Here is an 8,431-nt window from a genome sequence, read left to right on the forward strand (position 1 = left end):
TATAGGGGATTTGTGGTATTACTCTAATATCACAATATCCCTCTTAATACTTTTTGCAATCCCTTCTTTTGCCTTACTTTCTCTAAATGGGGTTTATGTTGACATTTATAATTTCTTGTGAACTGCTGGTGCAATGCCGCCCCCTGCAGATTTGCGGCCTATTGGCCACTAGCAGGTGATGTCAATCAACCCGATAGTAGAGCTGCTGGTGCAATGCTGAATACGTATTCAGCGAGGTCTGGCGGACCTGATCCGCAGTGTTGGATCAGGTCCACCAGACCTTCAAAACTAGAAGCCTATATGTGCACATTTTAGCTATGACCTGCTACAAATCTGTTTATATAAATCTAGACATTTCCTGAAAGACAATTAAATGGTTAAACAACATTCTCTATCTGCACATTTTTGCACATAACACAAAAACAACTGTTTGCAAACATTACAGTGGCAATTGTCTAACTGCTTAACCATGCTGTGCATAAGTACTAACCAATGAGTCACCCGTAGGGAAACTGTCTGCCCTTAAACTGTTGCCAGAGTGAGGAATGCCTGATTATATAGGTGTCGTGACTGGCACCCCCGAAATTCGCAAACACGTTCATAATTCACATCCGTGCATCACAAATGAACTGCATGTTCAAACTATGAAAGTGTTTGCAATTTCGGAAAGGACCCTCTTCTGCTGGAGCCCGCAAAGCAATATGGGTGCAATCTATTGCTCCCAAAACATTCGGCATTTCAGCTATTTCATAGAATTCCCTCTTGAGGTGTCTCCAATCATCCTTATTTTGAGGGAATCTTACGAAAAGCCTACAAATTCTTTTCATGACATTCAGAAACCTTTCAAAAACCACAGAGAAGGTGCCTTGAGACATACCGGACAATTAACCCTCTGCAGATTGAAAGCTTCCGGACGCCAGGACATGTATACAGCAATGCAGCTTGGACATGCCAGGAATAACAGAGTGCATACGTCTGCGTGGCTCCAGATAAGGACTTAGTACATTGTACAAGTTCAATAGCTGATGCCTATTGAGCCTATATTTGTCTAAAACCTCTGCATCGCTCTTGTTATCCAAGGTGAGCCTCACCCTGTGAACAGGAGGAACCCTAATCCTCAGGTGTTTCACATGCTCCTCTTCAAGGCGCCAGCCACGCCTTAGTCTGTTGTACATAACTTGTCCAACAGCACCAACACAATCTAACTGGGGGTTGTCCATATTTGCAGAGCCAAGCAGCACAAGCCAAATAGCAGAGCAAACACAAATGAGTAACAAGGTATGCAAAGACACAAAAGCAATCTGATACAATGTCGGTCATAAGGGACGTATTGGCCATGGTGTTTGGGTGATTTATAGTGCAAAATGTCCAATGGTAGCGTGTTCTTAATGATTGCTGATTGTATACACTTGATTGTATCTGAGCAGCGCAAATGCTTTCAAAGTAGGTGTTTTTTTTGTGTTTGCTGAAATTTTGCATTTCCCCATTAAATCGTAATGTGAAAGTATTAAAGTGTAAAATATAACATATACAATGTATCTTCGTAATGCTAGCATGATTCAAAGTGCATACTTGCCTATAATGTGTGCAAAGAAATGGCATAGAATCTGACTGAGCAATGTTGCTGCAATATTGTTGCATAAACAATAAAGTAATGGCTGACATATATAATATTATACAGTATATATAAGTGATTGTCGAGATTTCAATATTTTACAGGTACCATTGAAATCACAATAATACTGAAGATCTTCCAAACATCTTGTCTACGTATATGTAATATTGAGTGAGAAACTGATTAAAGAGGCAGTAAAGTCCTAATGCTATACTCTGTATGGTTGAAGATTAGAATTATATCATCATATTAGCTACATGCCTGTCTACTTTCCAAATCTTCGTTCTCTTGTTTTACTTTGCAACATTATTATTATGTGATGATTCAAAAGTGTGTTTTGTTGCTGTGTGATGTGTGTTATGTACATATATGTATGTATTGTGATTCTCTCCCACATATGTTCATTTATATAAAGCAGTATAGCATTGTTGATCATTCCAAAAAAGTGACAAATATAAAATTTCTAATGATATATTTGAATTAGACAAAATTCCTAATGGTATATTATGTTTAAATCCTGATCTTAAAAGGACACTAAAGCCATAATTTAACTTTCATGATTCAGACAGAGAATGCAATTTTAAACAACATTCCAATGTATTTCTATGATCTAAATAGCTTCATTGTTTATATATCCTTTGTTGAAGAAATAGCAACGCACATGGGTGAGCCAGTCACCCAAGTCATCTATGTGCAGCCTCCAATAATCATCTACTGAGCCTATCTAAATATGCTGTTTATTTAAGGATATGAAGAGAATAAATCAAATTATATAATATAATTAAATGAGAAAACTGCTTAAAATTGCATACTCTTTCTGAATTATGAAATATAAAAATTGTGCTTTATGTCCCTTTAAAGTTGATGTAATGTAATTTCCTAAATGATTTTGACCTTGTACTGATGTTCACACATGTAAAACACATAACTACAGTGCCAAATAGTATATTTCGGGATCTATTTGTCAGTGCTGGACCTACGCAAGAATTAATGAATTAGCGCAAACGTAGACCGCCAGTATTATGAGTTTAAAAAGAGAAAATTATTGCGTGCGTTACGGAAAGAGGCAGATTGTGTGCATGAGCACGTAATCCTTATAGAAGTCAATGGAGGAGAGAAATTTAAAAAATGTTTTGTGTACGTAATCTGCTGTATATTGTTAAGAATGTATATAAATATGTATGTATGTGATGCTATTTGTACAGAGATGTAGCTAAATGAGTGTATGTTAATGTATGTCTATGTGAGTCAATGTAAAATGGCTTTGTGTGCATTTTTTTTCTAACAACCGAGATCTCGTATCTTTTATCCGTTATATATATATTTTTTTTTTAAATATTTTATTAAAAATGTATTTATTGTACAGTGTTTGTATGAGTGTAAGTGTACTTTGTATAATATTTTTGAAGTGATTAGTGAAGGTTTTTGGTTGTGATATATCAATAACTACTGGTCTTGGAAAGCGTTATGGATTTGTGCGTAAATGGGGATTTTTGTTGCGCTATGGAGGGTTTTTCAAACTTGTAATGGCTGCGTTATGGAAATGTATGCATTATGGGCCATAACGCTACAATTTGAGTCAAAACGCACAACTTGTAATCTAGGTGATTGTGAATTATCCCAGACTAACCAGATAGAATCAGCACCGCCATTCTGAACAAACTTTGGACAAAAACAGAAGAGGAGATACCGGGGCTGGTTGCATGCTTTTGGCAAATCTTTTAAGGGAAGTAATGAGAACACTCTTTCCAATTTATATTGTTTTATTTATTTTCATTAAGTTGTTCTGTTTCTGTATTGTATATTTTTTCTCTATGTCATATTTAGTATAGATGAAGAAAGTGGGTACATTTATTAAAACTTATACGGGAAATGGCTGCTACTGTGATACCTACAGATCCTCTCTTGTTCAGATTATGAAGATAAAATTTCCTCTAAAAGTTATGTCGTTCACATAGGGCATTTCTGGATTGCAAAGAAAGAATAGTTTTGTTTTGTGGTATATTATCAAATTAAATAAGATGAACAATGTAATTGTAGCTATTTAAAATTATTAGTTGTGAAATAAACTCTGATTTCTTTAAGTAGTTTATAGAATATCAGTAATCTTTGATATGTTTGTGTCTGTTCTCTGTTCTGCCACTTTCGAATGCCACTTGGGTCTTATGGGGCCTCTCTTATGCAGCTGGCCCAGGTGTGTATTTCTGAGTGTTTGTGTATGAGTGTGTATGAGTACAATATGTAAAATACATTCTTACTTTATATCTCACGCATTACATTGAACTATATAATGCTGTATTTTTTCTATACACACGCATATATAAAATATATAATATTCTTAAAAAGATAAAAAGAGTCATAGATTAGCACAAATACTAAGACCTCCAATCCATGAACAGTGCATTTCTATGTATTTTTATGTCACACTACAAGCTTGAAATCATTTTCATATTGCACAAAATTGCAACTCATAAGCTGTTATTCTTGAGCCCAGACAAATGCCATTTGAGAGCCCTTGCATTTAGCAATATTTCTTGCATAGGGGGCCTAAGTGCTGTATATTTTTCTATTATGTTATAATTTTGCCTATTTTATTTTTAAAATAACATTCTGAATGGCTATTTGTCTTCTCTGAGGTCACCAGGGCCATAGTATTTATATATTTGCATATGCTTTAAATTATTATAGCCAATCTTGATGCTACTTTTACGTGCCATTTGCATTTTCTTCTAACAGGTTATTGTGATGTCAGAGTAACCACCCTTGTTGTCATGGAGGTAAAATAACATAAGTGTTAATGAAATATAATCATAATTAGTTTCCTATTGCATTTTCTACTCACATGTCATTGTGACATCAGAGGAACTGATCAAGATGGCATGAAAAAGTAACAGAAGATAAGGGCACATCATAGATCATCAGTGTGAATCTCCTATTAAGTCAATAAACCCCTGTTAAAAAAATAATAATAATTTTGAGTGCCTTTGTGTAAGATATGTTTTTATATTATATTACATGGAGCCCTATGTGTATATTTTTGTATGTGTATTTACACAGACACTCAATAAAAATCACTTTGATATAAAATACTGTACCCCTGTCGGCCACCATTTCACCCAACCTGACCACTCCATACAAAACCTCAAAATCAAGATTCTTAGAGGCAACTTCAAAAACACCATGGAAAAGAAAACCATTTGAAATGAAAATGATAATGCACTTTAACTCACTAAATTCTAGACTAAATGTGGATTCTTAACACATTATCAAAAATGTTTGTAATGTACTTTCATATAGTCTATTACATTGTATATTCCACACTTATACATAGGTACACAGGTAAGCCTATGTCCATATTTTTGCCATTATTATTATTATTTCTTTTTTTTCTTTTCTTTTTCTTTCCTTTCATCTTTTTTGACTATTTTATATTCCTCCTGTATACATAATTTCACATCTTAATATATATTGATTCCATGTAAAAATATTACTTCTTGTCAGTATATGCCCTATGTAAAACTATATATTTCCCCTGTCTGTTCTACTAAACTGGACACTCTCTGCCTCTGTCACCTAAGTCCCCCTCATGATTTTTACAACACCCCCTCCTCTCCCTGCACTCAGACCTCTGTAACACTTTCTGTCCTTTTTTTAGCCATTCTGTATTTCAAGATATAATCTGTTAATTCTTTTGAATTGGTCAGTATTGCTTCAGACTTGAAAAGGAAGGAATACTTCTGAAAGCTTGTCAACTTCTAAATGTATAGTTAGCCCAATAAAAAATGATCATTGTTCAACGCAATATTCTTATTATTTTGTATATATATATATATATATGTGCGTGTGTAGGTATGTACACTATGGGGCCGAATTATCGAGGGCCGAATGGTCCCTCATCCCCCAGTTTCCACACAAGCCTTTAGGCTCACTGAAAACAGGAGTTAAGAAGCAGTGGTCTTAAGACTGCTGCTCCTTAACTTGTCCGTCGCCTCTGAACGGCGGACAGCAATCAGCCCGATCGAATATGATCGGGTTGATTGACACCCCCTGCTAGAGGCCGATTGGCCACGAATCTGCAGGGGGCGGCATTGCACAAGCAGTTCACCAGAACTGCTTGTGCAATGTTAAATGCAATTCGGCCCCTATGTATATATATATATATATATATATATATATATATATATAAATTTATTCATTTATATGTTTGTGTGTGTATGTATATACAGTATATGTGTTTATATGTATAGATGGATGGATATATATATATATATATATATATATATATATATATATATATTTATTTATATGTTTGTGTGTGTGTATGTATATACAGTATATGTGTTTATATGTATAGATGGATGGATAGATGATAGATAGATAGATAGATAGATAGATAGATAGATAGATAGATAGATAGAGATTCCATAAGTCCTCAAACCCGCTTGTGTATTTTGATTTGTAAGCTAAGGAATTGTACTGTTACTAATAAATCATTTATTTTACTGCAGGTATGTAAACAGGTCGTATAGTTCAATAATTTATGGGGTTACAGGTTAGTCTACTATTCCTTGATTAATGTAAGACGTTATAATTCCCATAGGCACCTACTAATATAAGAAAATCTAAGCTTCTAACTTTTGATTCCATGAATATTGGCAGATGTTATATTCAGTAGGCATTCCTTAATTTATTCAGCAGTTCTGTGGCATTAGATGCAATATAAAGAATACAACTGACTTAAAAGTTTCCAAATAATTTCTACTATACTGATTGATACTTCCAGAGACCAGATCCACTATATAGTTAGTTTTAACAATTTGCAATCGGCCTTTGGAGTCAGTCACACAATGATTTGCTGTTCAACAAATGTATTCATTTTTACTAACAGAAGTTAATGTATTGATTGCCATTTTTTTATTAAATAAATTCAGCATGAAGCATTGAAATATTAGATATGTTTTGTATACATAAAATAAACAGAGGTTACCAGGGTTGTGTTGTGTTCTAACACTTCAGTAAATTAAATATTAATAAAAGAGTTACTGGCTGTGCTCTTCTGTGTCTCACTCATTTCTTTGATGAAATATAAATGATTTATAGAGGCTTTTAGTGTGCTCTACTTTTTATTTTAATTGTAGTAAAGTTTAGCTTCTCAAATAAATACTCATTTACCAGCATGCTTTGTAAAGTAAAACATCTGTGCTATTTATTGTTAAATTTGTTGTTTTATACATTTAGAACATGCTATTTGCTATTGTAGGTTTAGTTATGGATTCAATTGTTCATATTATTAATAGGATGTATATGACGATTTTAGAAGTAAACATTTTAAATGGAAAATTAATGATTAAGCTTATATGAAAATTGAACACTGGAGTGCATCCTTTCAAATTCAGAAGAGCAACATTACAATATTCTGCACAGTGATTGATTAATCATTCCAGGGGCTCATTTATATCTGTCCTTATTTCATCAAAGCGAAGAAATTTTTATATAAGCATACTTTTAAGAGGTATGCCCATGGACTACAAAGCAATGCAAATTTTGCAAACACAATTATTGCTTTAATAGAATTTTATCTTTAAGAATTTGTATGCAGATCTTCTGAAATTAAAACTATGCATATATAAAAATATTACTTTATCATTCCTTGACGTTGCATTGACATTTAAGTGTTACGAATAGCAATGTTGTTTTACATTTTTTCTCCCCACATAGGCGTAGGTTACAAGTAGAGTGCAAAAATATAAGTGCAATTGAGCGCTAACACTACTTAAGTTAAATCAATAGCACTTTTTTTGTGCTAATATTACAAGTTAAAAGTAAAAAGTTTTCACTTGAGCGAAAGCCGCAGGCATGTTAGCATCTGGAAGTCAGATTGCGCGGCCACGCTAAATCCCTCTCCCTATAGACTTCTATTGGGCATACTACAAAACCTTTTTCTGGCTTTCACTCTCATGCTAACCCGAAGGTACACTAAGCCAAGTGTGCTAAAACCGAAGCTGTTTTAAGAAATACTTGAAATAGTATTGTTCTTCACTATTATTTTTTAACATATATATATATATATATATATATATATATATATATATATATATATATATATATATATATATATATATATACAAAAGAATTCACCCCTTTGGCATTTTTCACATTTTGTTGCATTATAACCTGGAATTAAAATGTCATGTAATGGACATATACAAAAAAGTCCAAAATGGTGAAAAATTTTTTAGAAAATAACTTGTTTTAAAATTATAAAAAATTAAAAATGGAAAAGTGGTACATGCATATGTATTCACCCCCTTTGCTATGAAGCCCCTAAATAAGATCTGGTACAACAAATTACCTTCAGAAGTCACATAATTAGTTAAATAAATTCCCTCTGTGTGTAATCTAAGTGTCACATGATCTGTCACATGATCTCAGAATATATATACACCTGTTCTGAAAGGCCCCAGAGTGTGCAACACCACTGAGCAAGGGGCAACACCAAACAAGCGGCACCATGAAGAAAAAGGAGCTCTCCAAACAGATCAGGGACAAAGTTTTGGAGAAGTACAGATCAAGGTTGGGTTATAAAAAAATATCCAAAACTTCCCACGGAGCACAATTAAATCCATTATTAAAAAATGTAAAGAATATGGCACCCCAACAAATCTGCCAGAGAGGCAACAAAGAGACAAAAGATAACCCTGTGGGAGCTGCAAAGCTCCACAGCAGATATTAGAGTATCTGTCCATAGGACCACTTTAAGCCGTACACTCCATAGAGCTGGGATTCATAGAAGAGTTTCCAGAAAAAAAGCCATTG

This window comes from Bombina bombina, chromosome 2 (assembly GCF_027579735.1).
Source record: "Bombina bombina isolate aBomBom1 chromosome 2, aBomBom1.pri, whole genome shotgun sequence".
Taxonomy (NCBI): Eukaryota; Metazoa; Chordata; class Amphibia; order Anura; family Bombinatoridae; genus Bombina; species Bombina bombina.